The sequence below is a fragment of the Dendrobates tinctorius genome, unplaced genomic scaffold (assembly GCF_039654945.1).
Source record: "Dendrobates tinctorius isolate UK_male_01 unplaced genomic scaffold, ASM3965494v1 ptg000152l, whole genome shotgun sequence".
Lineage (NCBI taxonomy): Eukaryota > Metazoa > Chordata > Amphibia > Anura > Dendrobatidae > Dendrobates > Dendrobates tinctorius.
In genome coordinates, this window is record NW_027361819.1 from 6,784,773 (window position 1) to 6,805,027 (window position 20,255).

Consider the following 20,255-nt stretch of genomic DNA (forward strand, 5'->3'; position numbering starts at 1 on the left):
TCCTTCCTTCAGCGGTCACATGGTACCGCTCATTAAACTCATGAATATGCGCATATTCATGAGTTTTAATGAGCGGTACCACATGACCGCTGAAGGCAGGAAGGGAGAGCGCGGAGAAGCTGGGGGCTGAAGAGACAGCGCCAGGACAGGTAAGAATAGCAATACTCAGCTGTCCTGCATCCATGGCTGCTTGCTGTTGTCTGGCATGTCATCTGTCAGTGACGTTCAGACAGCAGAGGTCACAGTGATGTGGTTAGTGTGCGCCGCACCCCCTGCAGTCAGAACGTCACTGACCGATGACATGGCAGACAGCAGCAAGCAGCCATGGAGGCAGGACAGATGAGTATCATAGGTGCCAGCAGTGACACCAGCACCTGACACCCAGCGACGGAGAGGTAAATATGTCATTTTTTTTATTTTCACATGCAGCAGCAGCGGCAGCACATGGGGCCATAATCTATGGAGCATCTTATGGGGGCCGCATATGGGGGAATAATCTATGGAGCATCTTATGGGGGCAGCATATGGGGGAATAATCTATAGAGCATTTTATGGGGGCAGCGTATGGGGGAATAATCTATGAAGCATCTTATGGGGGCAGCCTATGGGGGAATAATCTATTGAGCATCTTATTGGGGCAGCATATGGGGGAATAATCTATGGAGCATCTTATGGGGGCAGCATATGGGGGCATAATCTATGGAACATCTTATGGGGCCATATCCTTTATGGAGCATCATATGGGACATATTATTCTATGGAGCATCTTATGGGCGCATTATTAACCTTTGTGCAGCATTATATGGGGTGTATTTGTATGGAGCATTTTATGGGGCCATCATGAACTGTATGGAGCATTATATGGGGCTCCTGATTCAATATGGATATTCAAAAACATTTAACCTACTGATGTCTCAATTATTTTTACTTTTATTGGTATCTGTTTTTATTTTTTAATTCACCAGTAGCTGCTGCATTTTCCACCCTAGGCTTATACTCGAGTCAATAAGTTTTCCTAGTTTTTTGTGGCAAAATTAGGGGGGTCGGCTTATACTCGGGTCGGCTTATACTCGAGTATATACGGTACCTAATATACTGTATAGTTGTCATGTGATTATTATTTATACATGTTCTTGTATATGACTGACATATTGTGAAGAAGGATATCTCATGGCTTCTTCATTGTCTTTCAGGGAGACTCCGGAGGACCTCTTGTGTGTAAAGTTAATGCCACTTGGTTCCAGATTGGCGTTGTCAGCTGGGGAGTAGGATGTGCTTTACCAAACCGCCCCGGGGTCTACACCCTGGTAACCACCTACCAGTCCTGGATCCGGTCATACATACCAGATTTGAGCTTCGAAGATGTGACCAATATTCCACAACCATCCGAAAAATGCAGAGGGAACATGAACGCATCATGTTATTTACTGACACTCCTCATTATTGCAGCCTCAGTGCTCCGGTATTTCTAGGTTATAATGTACCAGATCCATGTGTGGTCTCTGGGCTGTAGACTCTCCAGTTTATACTGCGAGGGCTGTGGCATCAAGTTTTTATCCTTTTTTATTGCCCATGTTTTACAATATCTTATTAATGAAGTGTCTGTGTTTTTTTGTTGCCATATCTACTGAATATATAACATGGGATTCCAGTTATTCTCATTTGTTGGGGATCAAACAAACACAAAAGTAATGGCACCAAAAGCTAATGTCTATATTAAAAAAATAAAAAAAAATCCTTGCTTTTATTAATGTATTTTTCTTTGTTGAAATTCTTAAAATATTGGCAATCACAACTCCATAGTACCAGGAGAATAAGAGTGCAACACTAAGCCCACCATCATGCGGAAAAGAGAGGGAGAAATAAATCCCACATAACATGGAGTAGAGTGGAAGGTACCAAGCCAACCATGAAATTCAAGAGAGGAAGGCATCAAGCCTTCCATAACTTAAAAAAAGGAGGGGACAATAAGCCCACCACAATATAAAGAAGAAAGGTGGGCACAGGGGTGAACCTAGCCTCTCTGCTGCCTGAGGCGAACAGCAAAATGGCGCCCCACACACACAAAGTAAATTCTCATATCTATCCTGTAAAACTGAGTACAATAGTGGACATTTTGATTTAGATAAATAGAAAAAAAAAGGTGTCCAAACACAAGGATGTCAGCGGCATCACACGCACATAGAAGAAGAACACAGAAGTATCCAGCACAAGGGTCAATAATGGCAATGGTAGGCCTGGCACAGGGCCGGACTGGGACAAAAAAGCAGCCCTGCCATACAAACCCCACCAGCCCACAAACTATAGCACTCATCACCCCGATCAGTGAATTTTTGCTATACTTTGTTGTCCCCTCATCACTCTCTTTAAGGAGTTATTTGAAGAGCCACGTGTGAATGGCACCACAGTGCGTATGACTGACCACAGCTCCATTTACATGATGCTCTTCAAAGCTATGTTACCTAGGATCATGGGGGTCCCAGCGGTCAGATCCACAACAAACAGAAAGGCATCCCCTATCCCCACATAATGCTCCATACAGTATTGTGTGCCCCATATATTACTTCGTACAGTATAATGGGCCCCATATAATGCTCCATACAGTATAATGGGCCCATATATTTCTTCGTACAGTATAATGGGCCCCATATAATGCTCCATACAGTATAATGGGCCCCATATATTACTTCATATAGTATAATGGGCCCCATATAATGCTCCATACAGTATAATGGGCCCCATATATTACTTCATACAGCATATTGGGCCCCATATATTACTTCATACAGTATAATGGGCCCCATATATTACTTCATACAGTATAATGGGCATCATATAATACTTCGTACAGTATAATGGACACCATATATTACTTCATACAACATAATGGGCACCATATATTACTTCATACAGTATAATGGGCTCAATATATTACTGCCTACAGTATAATGGGCCCAATATATTACTTCATACAGTATAATGGACACCATATATTACTTCATACAGTATAATGGTCCCCATATAATTCTTCTCCCCAAACCCCACTGCTCTGGTCACCTCCGTGTTTTCTGATCCTCCACACTGCTTGGCACAGGGACATCATTAACTTTACGTATATAATTGTCCACTTGGACTGATAGTAATAGTGATTTGTTTGTACTCTGTTGTCTGGGGCTTGCCCACTTTATGGGGTGCGCAGGGCATATGATTATACACCAGTAAAAAGTATGAGAGGCTCAATATGACCAGTGCCACCTAGTTTCCTACCCCTCTTATTCTACTGGTACTGTGGGCACACTGACTGGTACTGAGGAAAAGAAAGAACAGAGAGAAAAAAAACAGAGAGAGAAAGAGAGAAAGAAAGAGGGGAAAGAAAGAAAGACGAGAGAGAGAGAAAGAAAGAAAGAACCGAGAGAGAAAAAAAAGAAAGATTAGAGAGATAAAGAAACAGAGAGAGAAAGATTCTATAAAGATACTATAGCAACCCGGCTCCCACTGTAGTGCCCACCTGAGCCTCCCGATGCAGGACATATCATGATCCGCTTACATGGCCGGCAACCCTGAGTCCAAGGCGATCCTGCTGTCCGCGCTGTTGGAGGAGGACACGGTGATTGATCTGAAACATTCCCTGAAGTGCCTCCATGGTTCCGTCACAATCTCCTCCCGAAATTACCTAATTTCCATTCAGCTTCTAGCACATCACTTCCGGTAGAACGTCACGTGCGAATTTTAAAGTACTCTGCGGGGGTCCGCCGTGTACTCCTGTGTCCGTGGGAAAAGTAAGCTCCCAGGCGGGGCAGTGGGACAAAATCTCTCTCAAAATCGGGACTGTCCGGCTGGGAGGTATGAATGTTCCCCACCATACACCTTGTACACTTATAGCTCTGCACACATCATAAACACACGGTTCTGCTTTTTATGCCTCGCACACACACAGCTCTGCTCTGTACACCTCGCACACACACGGCTCCACTCAGTACACACATGGCTCCACTCCGTAAACCGTGTACACATGCGGCTCTGCTCCGTACACCTTGTACACACGTGGCCACGCTCTGTAAACCTTGTACACAAATGGCTCCACTCCGTAAACCTTGTACACATGCGGCTTTGCTCCATACACCTTGTACACTCGCAGTTCTGCTCCGTACACCTCGCACACATGCGGCTCTGTACACCTCACACATGTGCGACTCTGCTCCGTACACCTCGTACACATGCGGCTCTGCTCCTTACACCTTGCACACATCTCTGCTCCGTACACGTGCGGCTCCGCTCCGTGCACCTCGTACACGTGTGGCTCCGCTCCGTGCACCTCATACACGTGCGGATCCACTCCGTGCACCACGTACACACGCACGGCTCCGCTCCGTGCACCTCGTACACACGCACGGCTCCGCTCAGTGCACCTCGTACACACGCACGGCTCCGCTCCATACACCTCGTACACACGCACGGCTCCGCTCCGTACACCTTGTACACACGCATGGCTCCGCTCCGTACACACGCATGGCTCTGCTCCTTGCACCTCGCACACACACGGCTCCGCTCCGTACACCTCATACACATGCGGCTCTGCTCCTTACACAGGGCCGGGCTGAGACCAAAAAGCAGCCCTGACGCAAAAAAAAATTCACCAGCCCAAATACAATGAATGTCCTCACCCAAATCGTAGCACACTGGCAGGTTGTGCCAACTTTTGCTTTAGCTCACACACACACACACACACACGTATCACACAGCTCACACAAGTAGCTCACACACAGCTCACACGTGTCACACACACACACACACACAGCTCACACGTATCACACACACACAGCTCACACGTATCACACACACAGCTCACACCTCACACGTATCGCACACACACACACAGCTCACACGTATCACACACACACAGCTCACACGTATCACACACACAGCTCACACCTCACACGTATTGCACACACACACAGCTCACACGTATCACACACACAACTCACACGTATCACACACACAGCTCACACGTATCACACACACACAGCTCACACGTATCGCACGCACACACACAGCTCACACGTATCGCACGCACACACACAGCTCACACGTATCACACACACACACAGCTCACACGTATCACACACACACACAGCTCACACGTATCGCACACACAGCTCACACGTATCACACACACAGCTCACACACCCAGCTCACACGTATCACACACAGCTCACACATATCACACACCCAGCTCATACGTATCACACACACACACAGCTCACACACGTATCACACCCACAGCTCACACGTATCACACCCACACAGCTCACACGTATCACACACCCAGCTCACACGTATCACACACAGCTCACACGTCTCACACACCCAGCTCACACATATCACACACAGCTCACACGTATCACACACCCAGCTCACACGTATCACACACAGCTCACACGTATCACACACCCAGCTCACACGTATCACACACCCAGCTCACACATATCATACACCCAGCTCACGCGTATCACACACCCAGCTCACACGTATCACACACCCATCTCAAACGTATCATACACACACACAGCTCACACGTATCACACACCCAGCTCACACGTATCACACACAGCTCACACATATCACACACCCAGCTCATACGTATCACACACACACACAGCTCACACACGTATCACACCCACAGCTCACACGTATCACACCCACACAGCTCACACGTATCACACACCCAGCTCACACGTATCACACACAGCTCACACGTATCACACACACACAGCTCACACGTATCACACACCCAGCTTACACGTATCATACACCCAGCTCACACATATCACACACCCAGCTCACACGTATCACAGACCCAGCTCACACGTATCACACACCCAGCTCACATGTATCACACACCCAGCTCACACATATCATACACCCAGCTCACGCGTATCACACACCCAGCTCACACGTATCACACACCCAGCTCACACGTATCACACACCCAGCTCACACGTATCACACACCCAGCTCACACGTATCACACACCCAGCTCACACGTATCACACACCCAGCTCACATGTATCACACACCCAGCTCACACATATCATACACCCAGCTCACGCGTATCACACACCCAGTTCACGCGTATCACACACCCAGCTCACACGTATCACACACCCATCTCAATCGTATCATACACACACACAGCTCACGCGTATCACACACCTAGCTCACACGTATCACACACACACAGCTCACAGGTATCACACACCCAGCTCACACGTATCACACACAGCTCACATGTATCACACACACACACAGCTCACACGTATCACACTCACACAGCTCACACGTATCACACACCCAGCTTACACGTATCACACACCCAGCTCACACGTATCACACACAGCTCACAAGTATCACACACAGCTCACAAGTATCACACACCCAGCTCACACGTATCATACACCCAGCTCACACATATCATACACCCAGCTCACACATATCATACACCCAGCTCACGCGTATCACACACCCAGCTCACATGTATCACACACACAGCTCACACGTATCACACACACAGCTCACACGTATCACACACCCAGCTCACACGTATCACACACCCAGCTCACATGTATCACACACCCAGCTCACACATATCACACACCCAGCTCACGCGTATCACACACACAGCTCACACGTATCACACACACAGCTCACACGTATCACACACCCAGCTCACATGTATCACACACCCAGCTCATGCGTATCACACACCCAGCTCACATGTATCACACACCCATCTCGAACGTATCATACACACACACAGCTCACACGTATCACACACCTAGCTCACACGTATCACACACACACAGCTCACACGTATCACACACAGCTCACATGTATCACACACACCCAGCTCACACGTATCACACTCACACAGCTCACACGTATCACACCCAGCTTACACGTATCACACACCCAGCTCACACGTATCACACACCCAGCTCACACATATCATACACCCAGCTCACGCGTATCACACACACAGCTCACGCGTATCACACACCCAGCTCACAAGTATCACACACAGCTCACACGTATCACACACCCAGCTCACACGTATCACACACCCAGCTCACAAGTATCACACACACAGCTCACACATATCACACACCCAGCTCACACGTATCACACACACAGCTCACAAGTATCACACACAGCTCACACGTATCACACACACACAGCTCACACGTATCACACACCCAGCTCACACGTATCACACACCCAGCTCACAAGTATCACACACAGCTCACACGTATCACACACCCAGCTCACACGTATCACACACACAGCTCACACGTATCACACACCTAGCTCACACGTATCACACACACACAGCTCACACGTATCACACACAGCTCACAAGTATCACACACCCGGCCCGGATTGGCAATATAACCAACCGGGCATTTTCCCGCTGGGCCGCTGTCACGTGGGCCGCGGGCGGCAGCGCCCGAACATCTGGCCGCTTGCCAGCTGCTGCGGCCACTGTGGCTCCTGCCGCCGGCCCTCTGCGGGCGGTGATAGTTTCCAAGTTCCTCCCGCACTGCAGGGAGATAAGCCGCCACGCCCTCGCCTTAGCATGAGACCCCCTCCCCTCCGCAGCCACTCACAGCGTCGCACTCGCTTGCCTGCTCGCTCTGTTCGCAGGACCTGTGATGAGGTCACAGGAGGGAAGGAGTCAGGGGGTCACATGATCAGGAGCCTTTGTCCAGACCCCCGATCATGTCACCCCTGACTCCGCCCCTCCTGTGACCTCATCACAGGTCCTGTGCGCTCAGCCTTGCCTCTACCATCTGCAAGACTCTGCTTTGCTGTTGTCATGGTGCTGGTTGAGGTAAGTATGTGTGGGGTCAGGATTTACAGTGTGGATGTAGCAGAGCTGTGTGTGTACGAGGTGTACGGAGCGGAGCCGTGTGTACGAGGTGTACGGAGCGGAGCCGTGTGTACGAGGTGTACGGAGCGGAGCCGCGTGTGTACGAGGTGTACGGAGCGGATCCGTGTGTGTACGAGGTGTACGGAGCGGAGCCGTGTGTGTACGAGGTGTACGGAGCAGAGCCGCGTGTGTGCGAGGTGTACGGAGCGGAGCACGTGTGTACGAGGTGTACGGAGCGGAGCCGTGTATACGAGGTGTACGGAGCGGAGCCGTGTGTACGAGGTGTACGGAGCGGAGCCAAGTGTGTACAAGGTGTACGGAGCGGAGCCGTGTGTGTACGAGGTGTACGGAGCGGAGCTGTGTGTGTACGAGGTGTACGGAGCGGAGCCGCGTGTGTACGAGGTGTACGGAGCGGAGCCGCGTGTGTACGAGGTGTACGGAGCGGAGCCGCGTGTGTACGAGGTGTACGGAGCGGAGCCGCGTGTGTGCGAGGTGTACGGAGCGGAGCGCGTGTGTACGAGGTGTACGGAGCGGAGCGCGTGTGTACGAGGTGTACGGAGCGGAGCCGTGTGTACGAGGTGTACGGAGCGGAGCCGCGGGTGTACGAGGTGTACGGAGCGGAGCCGCGTGTGTGTGAGGTGTACGGAGCGGAGCCGCGTGTGTGCGAGGTGTACGGAGCGGAGCCGCGTGTGTGCGAGGTGTACGGAGCGGAGCCGCGTGTGTGCGAGGTGTACGGAGAGGAGCCGCGTGTGTGCGAGGTGTACGGAGCGGAGCCGCGTGTGTACGAGGTGTACGGAGCGGATCCGTGTGTGTACGAGGTGTACGGAGCGGAGCCGCGTGTGTGCGAGGTGTACGGAGCGGAGCGCGTGTGTACGAGGTGTACGGAGCGGAGCGCGTGTGTACGAGGTGTACGGAGCGGAGCCGTGTGTACGAGGTGTACGGAGCGGAGCCGCGGGTGTACGAGGTGTACGGAGCGGAGCCGCGTGTGTGCGAGGTGTACAGAGAGGAGCCGCGTGTGTGCGAGGTGTACGGAGCGGAGCCGGGTGTGTGCGAGGTGTACGGAGCGGAGCCGCGTGTGTGCGAGGTGTACGGAGAGGAGCCGTGTGTACGAGGTGTACGGAGCGGAGCCGTGTGTGTGTACGAGGTGGAGCCGCGCGTGTACGAGTTGTACGGAGAGGAGCCGCGCGTGTGTACGAGGTGTACGGAGAGGAGCCGCGCGTGTACGAGGTGTACGGAGAGGAGCCGCGCGTGTACGAGGTGTACGGAGAGGAGCCGCGCGTGTACGAGGTGTACGGAACGGAGCCGCGCGTGTACGAGGTGTACGGAGAGGAGCCGCGCGTGTACGAGGTGTACGGAGAGGAGCCGCGCGTGTACGAGGTGTACGGAGAGGAGTCGCGCGTGTACGAGGTGTACGGAGCGGAGCCGTGTGTACGAGGTGTACGGAGCGGAGCCGTGTGTACGAGGTGTACGGAGCGGAGCCGTGTGTACGAGGTGTATGGATCGGAGCAGTGTGTGTGTGTACGAGGTGGAGCCGCGCGTGTACGAGGTGTACGGAGAGGAGCCACACGTGTACGAGGTGGACGGAGTGGAGCCGTGTGTGTATGGAGTGGAGCCATATGTGTACGGGATGTACGGAGAGGAGCCAAGTGTGTACAAAGCATACAAAGCGGGCTTTTCCCACGGACACAGGAGTACACGGCGGAGCCCCGAGGAGCATTTTAAAACACACACATGACGTTCCACCTGAAGTGATGTGCTGGAAGCTGACCGGAAATGAGATAATTTCTTGAGGAGATTGTGACGGAACCAGGAATGCTTCAGATCCATCACCGTGTCCTCCTCCGACAGCGCAGACAGCAGGATCGCCTTGGAATCGGGGATGCCAGCCATGTGAGCGGATCATGATAGGTCCTGCACCGGGAGGCTCAGGTGGGCACTACAATGGGAGCCGGGCTGCTATAGTATCTTTGTAGAATCTTTCTTTATTTCTTTCTCTCTTTTTCTTTCTCTCTCTGTTCTTTCTTTCTCTCTCTGTTCTTTCTTCCCCTCTTTCTTTCTTTTTCTTTCCTCTCTTTCTCTCTGTTCTTTCTTTCTTTTCTTTACTTCTTTCTTTCTCTCTCTGTTCTTTCTCTGTCTCTCTCTGTTCTTTCTTTCTTTCCCCTTTCTTTCTCGCTCTCTCTGTTTTCTTTTTTCTCTCTCTCTCTGTTTTCTCTCTTCCTTAGTGCCAGTCAGTGTGCCCATAATGCCAGCCACTGTGCCCTCAGTACCAGTCAGTGTGATCAGCAGTGCTAAATGGGTGCGATTAGGTGTGGACATGGGTGTGACTAGTTGTGAAATGGGTGTGGCTGGGCGTGGCCAAAATTTGCAGTCTTTGTCCATCTTTCCCTTCTTCAAAAGTTGGGGGGTATGATAGGGGCGGCTATGACCAGGGGGTCTGGTTGCCCAATAGAGAGCAGTTCTGCCAGGAATTCTGTCACCGTGCATACAAAAGGGGACAGAGATTTGGGAGGAGTACTGTACCTAAAAGCAATAAATAGGACTGAGCTGAAATACTGGGCACAGCTGTGACTACATGTTATATAGTCGTGTTAATCTCCTCTCACTTCTTGTAACCTACAAGTGTACAAAGATATTATATAGTCACCATGTGACTAGTGGGCCTGTGTAACTTCAAATGCCAGGGCTGAATTTTAGTCCCAGTCCGGCCCTGCGGCCAGCTCACACATATCATACACCCAGCTCACGCGTATCACACACCCAGCTCACGCGTATCACACACCCAGCTCACACGTATCACACACCCATCTCACACGTATCATACACACACACAGCTCACACGTATCACACACCTAGCTCACACGTATCACACACACACAGCTCACAGGTATCACACACACAGCTCACACATATCACACACCCAGCTCACGCGTATCACACACCCAGCTCCCACGTATCACACACCCAGCTCACACGTATAACACACAGCTCACACGTATCACACACACAGCTCACACGTATCATACACCCAGCTCACGCGTATCACACACCCAGCTCATGCGTATCACACACCCAGCTCACATGTATCACACACCCATCTCGAACGTATCATACACACACACAGCTCACACGTATCACACACCTAGCTCACACGTATCACACACACACACACAGCTCACAGGTATCACACACCCAGCTCACATGTATCACACACAGCTCACACGTATCACACACACAGCTCACACGTATCACACACACACAGCTCACACGTATCACACACACAGCTTACACGTATCACACACCCAGCTCACACGTATCACACACACAGCTTACACGTATCACACACCCAGCTCACACGTATCGCACACACAGCTCACACGTATCACACACAGCTCACAAGTATCACACACCCAGCTCACACGTATCACAGACCCAGCTCACACGTATCACACACCCAGCTCACATGTATCACACACCCAGCTCACACATATCATACACCCAGCTCACGCGTATCACACACCCAGCTCACACGTATCACACACCCAGCTCACACGTATCGCACACAGCTCACACGTATCACACACCCAGCTCACACGTATCACACACCCAGCTCACATGTATCACACACCCAGCTCACACATATCATACACCCAGCTCAAGCGTATCACACACCCAGCTCACATGTATCACACACCCATCTCAAACGTATCATACACACACACAGCTCACACGTATCACACACCCAGCTCACACATATCATACACCCAGCTCACGCGTATCACACACCCAGCTCACACGTATCACACACCCAGCTCACACGTATCACACACCCAGCTCACACGTATCACACACCAAGCTCACACGTATCATACACCCAGCTCACATGTATCACACACCCAGCTCACACATATCATACACCCAGCTCACGCGTATCACACACCCAGCTCACACGTATCACACACCCATCTCACACGTATCATACACACACACAGCTCACACGTATCACACACCTAGCTCACACGTATCACACACACACAGCTCACAGGTATCACACACACAGCTCACATATATCACACACCCAGCTCACGCGTATCACACACCCAGCTCCCACGTATCACACACCCAGCTCACACGTATCTCACACAGCTCACACGTATCACACACACAGCTCACAGGTATCACACACACAGCTCCCACACGCATGTATCACAGCTCACACACACAAGTAGCTCACTCACGATGACAGACAGCAGTCCTGCATAAACCAAGGAATGATGGGCACAGGACCTGTGATGAGGTCACAGGAGGGGAGGAGTCATTGGTCACATGATCAGGGGGCCCTGACACCTTCCCTCTTGTGACCGCATCAATTACAGCCTCTTGCACGACCGCAGCATCAGCGTGCAGAGGCTAAATTGTAGGTGCTGCGGGTAGAGGAGCGCATAATGCTGCCCCCTGCTGCCTGCCGCTTGAGCAGCTGGTGCAAATCGCCTCATTATAGGTGCGGCCCTGGGTGGGCACAAAGTCCTTCACAACATAAAGAAAAGAGGTGGGCACAAAGTCCACCACAACATAGAGAAGATAGGTGGGCACAGAGTCCACCACAACATAAAGAAGGAAGGTGGGCACAGAGTCCACCACAACATAAATAGTGGTGGGCACAAAGTCCACCACAACATAAAGAATAGGGGTGGGCACAAAGTCCACCACAACATAAAGGAGAGAGGTGGGTACAAAGTCCACCTCAACATTGAGAAGAGAGGTGGGTGTCGTGAACTCCCTTGCTTGGATTTCTGAGCCGAAGCTCCCTCTGCTCCCTCTGGTGGTTACTGAGAGTAGTGGAGCTGGCCAGGTGGATGGAGGTTCTCCATCTGACGATGATAATTGGGAATCTGGGATTGCTGGCTGGGAGCATATTAAGGAGCTGGCTGCTCTTGAAGGTTGCTGGTGATTTTTCCTCAGTGTGTATTTGGAGCTCTTTTGTCCTCTGCCTGATCTGCATGGTTCAGCTAAGTGATTCTTTTGCTAATCCTTTGCATCTAATCTGGTTGTGTCTTTTTTTTGCTTTCTGTTTTGCTGCTAGGGTTCAGCGTGCTCCCTCTGGGGGCAGTGCTAGGCCCTGCTTCATATGTTGCAGCTTGTTCAGTCCCCTGTTATGTTAGTATCTTTTTGCTTTGCTGCCAGTTTAAACCAGAGTGCTGATCTAGCGGGGGTGAGGTCATGTGACCTCATGTTTTTTGTATATCAGAAGTGTTGGACTTTTTCAGGGTTTTGTGTGTGATTGCAGACAGTATCTTTTCTGTCCTGTCCTTTCTAGACAGCTTGGGCCCCACCGTTTGCTCAGTCTGTTCTCTGCCTGTGTTTGTGTCTCATCTTGTCTCACCGACATTATATGTTTGGGGGCTGTCTATTCCTTTGGGGATCTGCTCCGGGGCAGTTTAGATTTCATCTTTCTGTCTTTAGATTTAAGGCCCCTTTACATTTAGCGATGCACCAGCGATCCCGACAACTATATGACCCGGTCAGGATCGCTGGTGCATTGCTAAATGGTCGCTAGTGAGCTGCCACACAGGCAGATCTCACAGCGATGCAGCAGCGATACAGCGGTCGCTACTTACCTTTCAGATGCGGCGATCCTGACGTCCTCCTGTCCATGTCCATGCGTCGCTCGTCGGCGCCAGCAGGAAGCCCAGCAGGAAGCGCCCGACGAGAAATGGAGCTGCGCGATCTCGCGCGATCAGTGACAGACAGCGGGGGAGCCGGTCGGAGGTAAGTATCACACATAGCGATATCTCTAGCGATATTGCTTATTGCTGCTGTGTCACCAAATCGGTGATGCTTTAGCGATATTGCTAGTGATATCGCTATGTGTAAAACCCCCTTTAGTTAGTCCTCCGGCTGTGATGAAGCGTCTAGGGCATCGTAGGAACGCTCCACGGCTACTGCTAGTTGTGCAGATAGGTTCAGGGGTCTGCAATCCGCTTAGTTACAAACCTCTCTGGTCTTCTGGTGGCTTAGCCTGTTCCTGCCATCCTCCTCGGTGACCCATTCATAACAGGTGGGTACAATGTCCACCACAACATAGAGAAGAGAGGTGGGCACAAAGTCCACAACAACATAAAGGAGAGAGGGGCCACCAAGCTCACCATGACACCGAAAACAGATATGGCCAAGCCCAGCACAACAAAGGGAAGAGAGGAAAACAAGTCCACCACAATATGGAGATGAGTAGGGGACATCAAGCCCACCATGATTCAGGGAAGAGAGAAAGGCACCAAGCCTTCCACAACATGAAGATAGGGGAACATTTAACCTGCTACAATTTAGAGAAATGTGGAGGGCACCAAAACCAAGTGTAAGGGCACTAAGTCCACTATAACACAAGAGGGCAAAGACACAGAGCACCAAGCCAACCCTGGCACAAAGGATAAAGAAAGGCACTAACTCTACCATAATGCTGAGAAGACAGTGGGCACAAAACCCACCGCATAATGAACAAGAGTGGAAAACACTAAGCACAGTTCATCTTGAAAAGGGGGGAGGGGGCGGAAAATCTACCACAAGACAGAGAAGAATGTCTTTACCAGCCACCACCATAATACTGTGTGTAAAAGTAATAGTAGTGGTGGACTGTCTAAAATGTAGTCTATATCGAGATGCCGTGTCTAATGTTCTTCACTGCAGGGATCTCATAGTTCCTTCAGTACTAGTCTTAGACTGGTGGTGGCAGAAGCTTAGCGTATAAGAACCGCAGCAAATAACAGGTCAAGAGTTGATAACAGGCTGTGAGAAAACATATCAAAAAGGCGTAATAAAGAAGCCGAGGCCAATACACACTACAACAACCAATTACTTAGCTAAAATGAAGTGGAGAGAAGAAAGCTGTTTAACCAACTCACCCAATGTCATCATTTCATGACAACTTTTATCTGGCAACCGGATGGCACTGTGATGGAGAGTTGGACGGAGGTTCTAGGTTGGAGGAACAGGGGCAGGTGTTACTGATTACACAGGAGCCTCCCACCTCCAGACGATAAGTACCGTAATTGTACAAAGGAGAGCAGAAGGGTGTTGCTGGCTGTGTTACACTTGTATCGCTACCGTAAAAGGTAGCAGATTTTCCTAACAAAATAATCTACTGCTTATAGACCTTGTGGTTGGTGACATGCCCTAAAGGCAACTCATAGTCTTGAATATCAGATATTCCTGTCACAAGGATATGGAACACCCCCAGGGCTGTGGGTTTACTCGGTACTGGGCCGGTGTCTTAAAGGGATGTGTCACGGTGGCAGTGACCCAGTCCGTGGCCCTGAGTGTCCATGGAGAATAAGAGGATTGATGCTGTATAAAGTTTATGTGTAGATAAGTTTGTGACGCCACCTGTGGTATCTGGGTCAGAAGGGGACCAGCGCTGCAGTGCAGATCCTCTGGGACAGATGGTGGGATGAGGTGTAATAGCTCTCCACAGGCAGAGCTGTAGTCCCAGGGCAGTTGTAGTAGATGTTGAGGTAGATGGTGTAGGTGTGGCGCCCCTGAGGCTCGGTCGTCACAGAGGTACTGCACCTTCTCCTAAGTTGTGGTGTCCCACCATCCAGGTAAGGTGGGAGCTCCTTTCCACACTCCAACATTCACATCCTACACAACACAGTAGTTCAGCAAAGCCACATTGCGGCTCTTGCATAGAGTGTAGCAGAGCACATTTGGTGGCTCCCTGCTTGGAACACTAAACGTGCTGGGAGGTGGGTGGAGTTAGAATACATAAAAGAGCGGGGAGGTTTACAATTGCAGGTCAGTCCGTGAGGTTGGAGAGAAGGAAGCCACTCGGAGAGGAGTGGGGATCCCTGGAAGAAGGAATAAAGGAAGGAGTGCTGCAGCTGTCTCAGTGATCTGAGCCAGCTGGCACGGGAAAGGAAAGGAGGAAGAAGGACATTGAACTGTAACCTAAGCATCCATAGTAAGGAGAGATTAGTACGGAACGAAGGAGTAAAAGAGAACAGAGAGGACGTGGGTTGGAAGGAAGCACCCTGCCTATAGGTTCTAAGCGCAAGGCCGGGGCCCGGTCCTGCAGCAGACACCGGTGGAGTAGTGGGCTGTAAATGCGCTACTCCCATCTAAGACTTGGGGGCACAACAGGAACTTGGATAGAGAGCCGGAACTCAGGAGAAGGGATTCCCCGAAGCAGGCTACAGCTGTCTGCCATACAAGTAGAGTTCTTGGGAACATCTGTCAGGAGGAACTCCAGTGTAACTCAGTACTAGGAGATCTTCACACTTAAAGGCGCTATAGAGAAGATGTTCAGAAAGGTACATGTTGGCAGAGTGTTGGAGGGGAGCGTCCTATCTTGCCTGGAGGTTGACTGAGTCTCTGACCCGGAGGACACGGCCCGGAGGCAGGCACCTGTGTGTACTACAGACTGCGAGTAAAGCTTTGGAACTACAAGCCCCGGTGTCCTCCATTCATTACCGCACCAACACACTCAGCACCGCTACATCTGGGTACCAGCTTCCACACCGCCTGCGCCTCTCCTCATCCATAGCACCTACATTGCCCTGGGGCTACAGCTCCACCTGTGGGGAGCTTCATCATCTTGGCTGCACCACACCACCAGCCCCAGAGGATCTGTATGCAGCGTCGGCCTAACAACCCACTTGCCGAACACCACAGGTGGCGTCACGAACTATTCATTCAAACCATTACATTCCACCATTGATTTGGGCGCCCAGGGCCACGGACCGGGTCTCTGCTGCTGTGAAACATCCCACTGACACCGGCCAAGTACCGAGTGCCCCGCGGCCCTGGGAGGGCGACCCGTAGGGTTCAGGCAAGGGATGTAGCAGTGCTGAAAGGTTGATGCAGGAAGAAGGCAGAGATACAGCTGCATGCAGTTCCAAAGCTTTATTCACAGTTTTCTGGTGCACACAGATGCCCGCTTCTGTGCCGTGTCCTCCAGGTGAGGGTCTCAATCAACTCCCAGGCAAATGAAGTACACCTTTCCAGCACTCCTTTCAGTATGTGCTTTTCCTGGCCATCTCCACAGTGCTGCTTTCCACTTTCCTTTCCTTCCAGCACCTCACAGTCAGTGTCCCAGGCCAGCTGCCGCAGATCCTGTCGGAGGACAACGTGACTCACTACTTTTCCTTGATCCTTTCTGGCTGTCTTTCCGGAGAAGATAACTATGGTAGTCGGCTGTGGCCCCTAAAGTTGCCACAGCTGTCGGCTTGCTAGCTGAGCCCTTGTTGTACACTCCACTAGGTAAAGGGGTCGAGACCCTTCTGCGACCTGGATTCTCCCCCACCTGATGTCTGTCAGTGTGGAACGAGCCCCACGGGTAGCACTCTCCACCCGTGCCTCTGAGAGAACCCCTTTTCCCTCCAGGGAACTTCCTTCTGCTCCTTTCCTTCCCTGCAGCTCCAGATACCAGGAAGCTGCTGCAGACACGTCCTCTCACTTCCTCCCCCTAAGGGGAACTATCCTAACTTCTTGCAGTTCTCCTGCTTTCAACCTAAGCTCCACCCACCTCCCAACACCCTTCATGAACCAAGCAGGGGCCATAAGGGGTGCTTTGCTGTTCTAAGTGTGTGTGGGATGCGGGTGTGTGAGTGTGGTCAGGTGTCTCCATCTTACCTGGATAGTGGGATACTACACCTCTGGATGAGGTGCAGTACCTCTGTGGCGACTAAACCATTAGGGGTGCCACAGATATGCCATAATTGCCTAATGGTTGCAGGTCACCGTCACGCTCTACCATGAACAGAGATATGTATGTTCATGCTTGTCCTCCAGGATCTAAGGCTGTATAACTCCTGGTGAAGATTGTCGTTAAGGTGGTTGACATCTAGGCTTTGATGATTCCCTATGGCACAGTAGCAGGAATGTAGATAAAAATGTATTTTTCTCCACTCTCTTTGGAAGATACAGGGTACCAAAATTACTGGTATCCAATATGATAATTTTCTTATTCACAAGGGCATTTTATTTCGTTCAGCTCTATAGGCATGCACTCAATCCGCTATGACACTGTCCAATCAATCAAAAGGCAGTGTCATAGGTAAGAAAAAGTAGACGCCAACAGTCCTGACAGAAATGAAACACCCACAGAGAAGATTAAAACTGTGAGACGTGACAACGCACAACGCTTCTCTCCAGAAACGTCCTGTTGGTAAAGCGCTGGGAGAGGAGACGTCAGCGTGATCACGTGAGGCATTGTCTTGCACCAGCCCGCTTTAACAATTCTTCTGACCTTTCCCATGGGCATTTCATTGATGATAACTTTATGATTGGACAGCTTTCTGTTTGAATAATAGAATTATCACATTTGGTGCTAATAATTTCAGAGCCCTACATCTCTCAAGTAGTAAAGAAAGGAAAAGCAAAAGACTTCATCTACATTGCCAATACTATGTGTAGGAAAGTACAGTCTACATGGTCATAATTTGTGAAACGTCCTCCGTAAAAGAGATTTTCCACTGATAAGCAGTAATAAAATGCCAGAACAGTTTGATAGGTTAGGTCTGATGTACGGTGACTTCAGAAGAACTCAAGGAACAGCTTTGTGGTTCATCTTTATCGTTACACTGTAATATCATAGAATCCTAGAATGTTAGAGTAGGAAGGGACCTCCAGGGTCATGGGGACATCCAGGGTCATCGGGACCTCCAGGGTCATCGGGACCTCCAGGGTCATCGGGACATCCAGGGTCATCGGGACATCCAGGGTCATCGTGTCCAACCCCCCCGCTCAATGCCGGAGTCACTAAGCCGTCTCAGACAGATGTCTGTCCAGCCTCTGTGTGAAGACTATGAAGACATATAATGTTTAGGAGATACTGAAACAGGAAGGTAAACACAGAGTCCCCTGAGATCACACCCCGTACCATCAGGCTCTATGGATTCTGTGATATATCTTCAAATTCAATACCAGCTATTAATATTTTACCAGGAACAGATCATGGTCGAACATGTGAACTTCACCTTACAAATACAGATATTGTATCAGGTTATTAATCTACTCGCAGAAAGGAAAGTGAAAATGTTCTAAGTTATAAAAGTAAATTGAAGAGAGATCATAAAAAGACAATCAATGATTCCTTGTAAATCAGAGTTAGAACTTCACATCTCACCATTCCTACCATATCTGACTACAACTGAGGAGCCAAGCGCACTACAAGAAGAGAAGACAAAAAGTAGAAATGGAGAAGAACCTGCTCTGTGTCCTGTTAGTCCTACATCTCGGTAAGGAATCTAATATGTATATAGTGGGTCGCCCTCACACCCAGGGCTGCGGGGTACTCGGTGCCGGGCCGGATGAGCTCCAATGGGAGATGTCACGGCAGCTGTAGCCCGGCCCGTGGCCCTGGGTGCCCATTGTAAAGGGGGTTGTTGCAGTGTGCTTATAGTGATGAAAGTTTATGTGATTCGTGACGCCACCTGTGGTGTTCGGCAATGAAGATGTAAGCCGACGTTGCAGACAGATCCTCTGGGACAGATGGTGTGGTGCAGCAGTGATGTTATAGCCCTCCACAGGCAGGGCTGTAGTCCCAGGGCAGTGTAGGTGAAGTGACACTTAGATGGCGTAGTGTCAGGCGCAGAGGTGGCGGCTGTGCTAGTCGGGATGGCGCAGGGAATAAGTGGAGGACACCAGGGCATGCAGTTCCAAAGCTTTACTCACAGTCTGTTGTACAAACAGGTGCCCGCCTCCATGCCATGTCCTCTGGGTCAGAGACTCAGTCAACCTCCAGGCCAGATGGAATAGTCCCTTCCAACACTCCGCCAACATGTGCCTTTCTGAACGTCTCCTCTTATAGCGCCTTTAAATGAAGTACTCCTAGTACTGAGTTACACTGGAGTTCCTCCTTTCCGATGTTCTTATGAACTCTACTTGTACGGCAGACAGCTGTAGCCTGCTTCGGGGACTTCTTGCTACTAAGTCCCGGCTCACTAATATGTTGCTGATGTGCCCCCAAGTCTTGTGTGGGAATAAAGTGGTCACTACTTCTATTCCTCCGGTGTCTGCTGCAGGACCATTAGTATCCATACAACCTCGGGGACCGGGCCCCGGCCTTGCGCTTGGAACTTCTAGGAAGGGTTCTCTTCTAACCCACGTCCTCTATTCCCTTTTACTCCTCACGTTCCATACTGATCTTTCTTTCTATGGAGAATCAGGCTTTCAGTCTATGTTGCTCTCTCTCTCTTCCTTTCCCGTGCCAGCGTACCCAGGTCACTGGGATCTGCTGCAACTCTTCCATCCATCTATCCCTCTCTCCAGGGATCTTCTTCTCCCCAACTCTCTAACCAACTGACTTGTCATCCTAAACTCTTCCCGCTCCTTGTAA

At 50.5% G+C, this 20,255-nt stretch overlaps 1 pseudogene; it reads left to right on the forward strand.

The window, feature by feature from the left end:
- Nucleotides 1–1,747, forward strand: part of LOC141050645 (transmembrane protease serine 9-like) — a 59,413-nt pseudogene extending 57,666 nt beyond the window's left edge.
- Nucleotides 1,748–20,255: the final 18,508 nt, after the last annotated feature.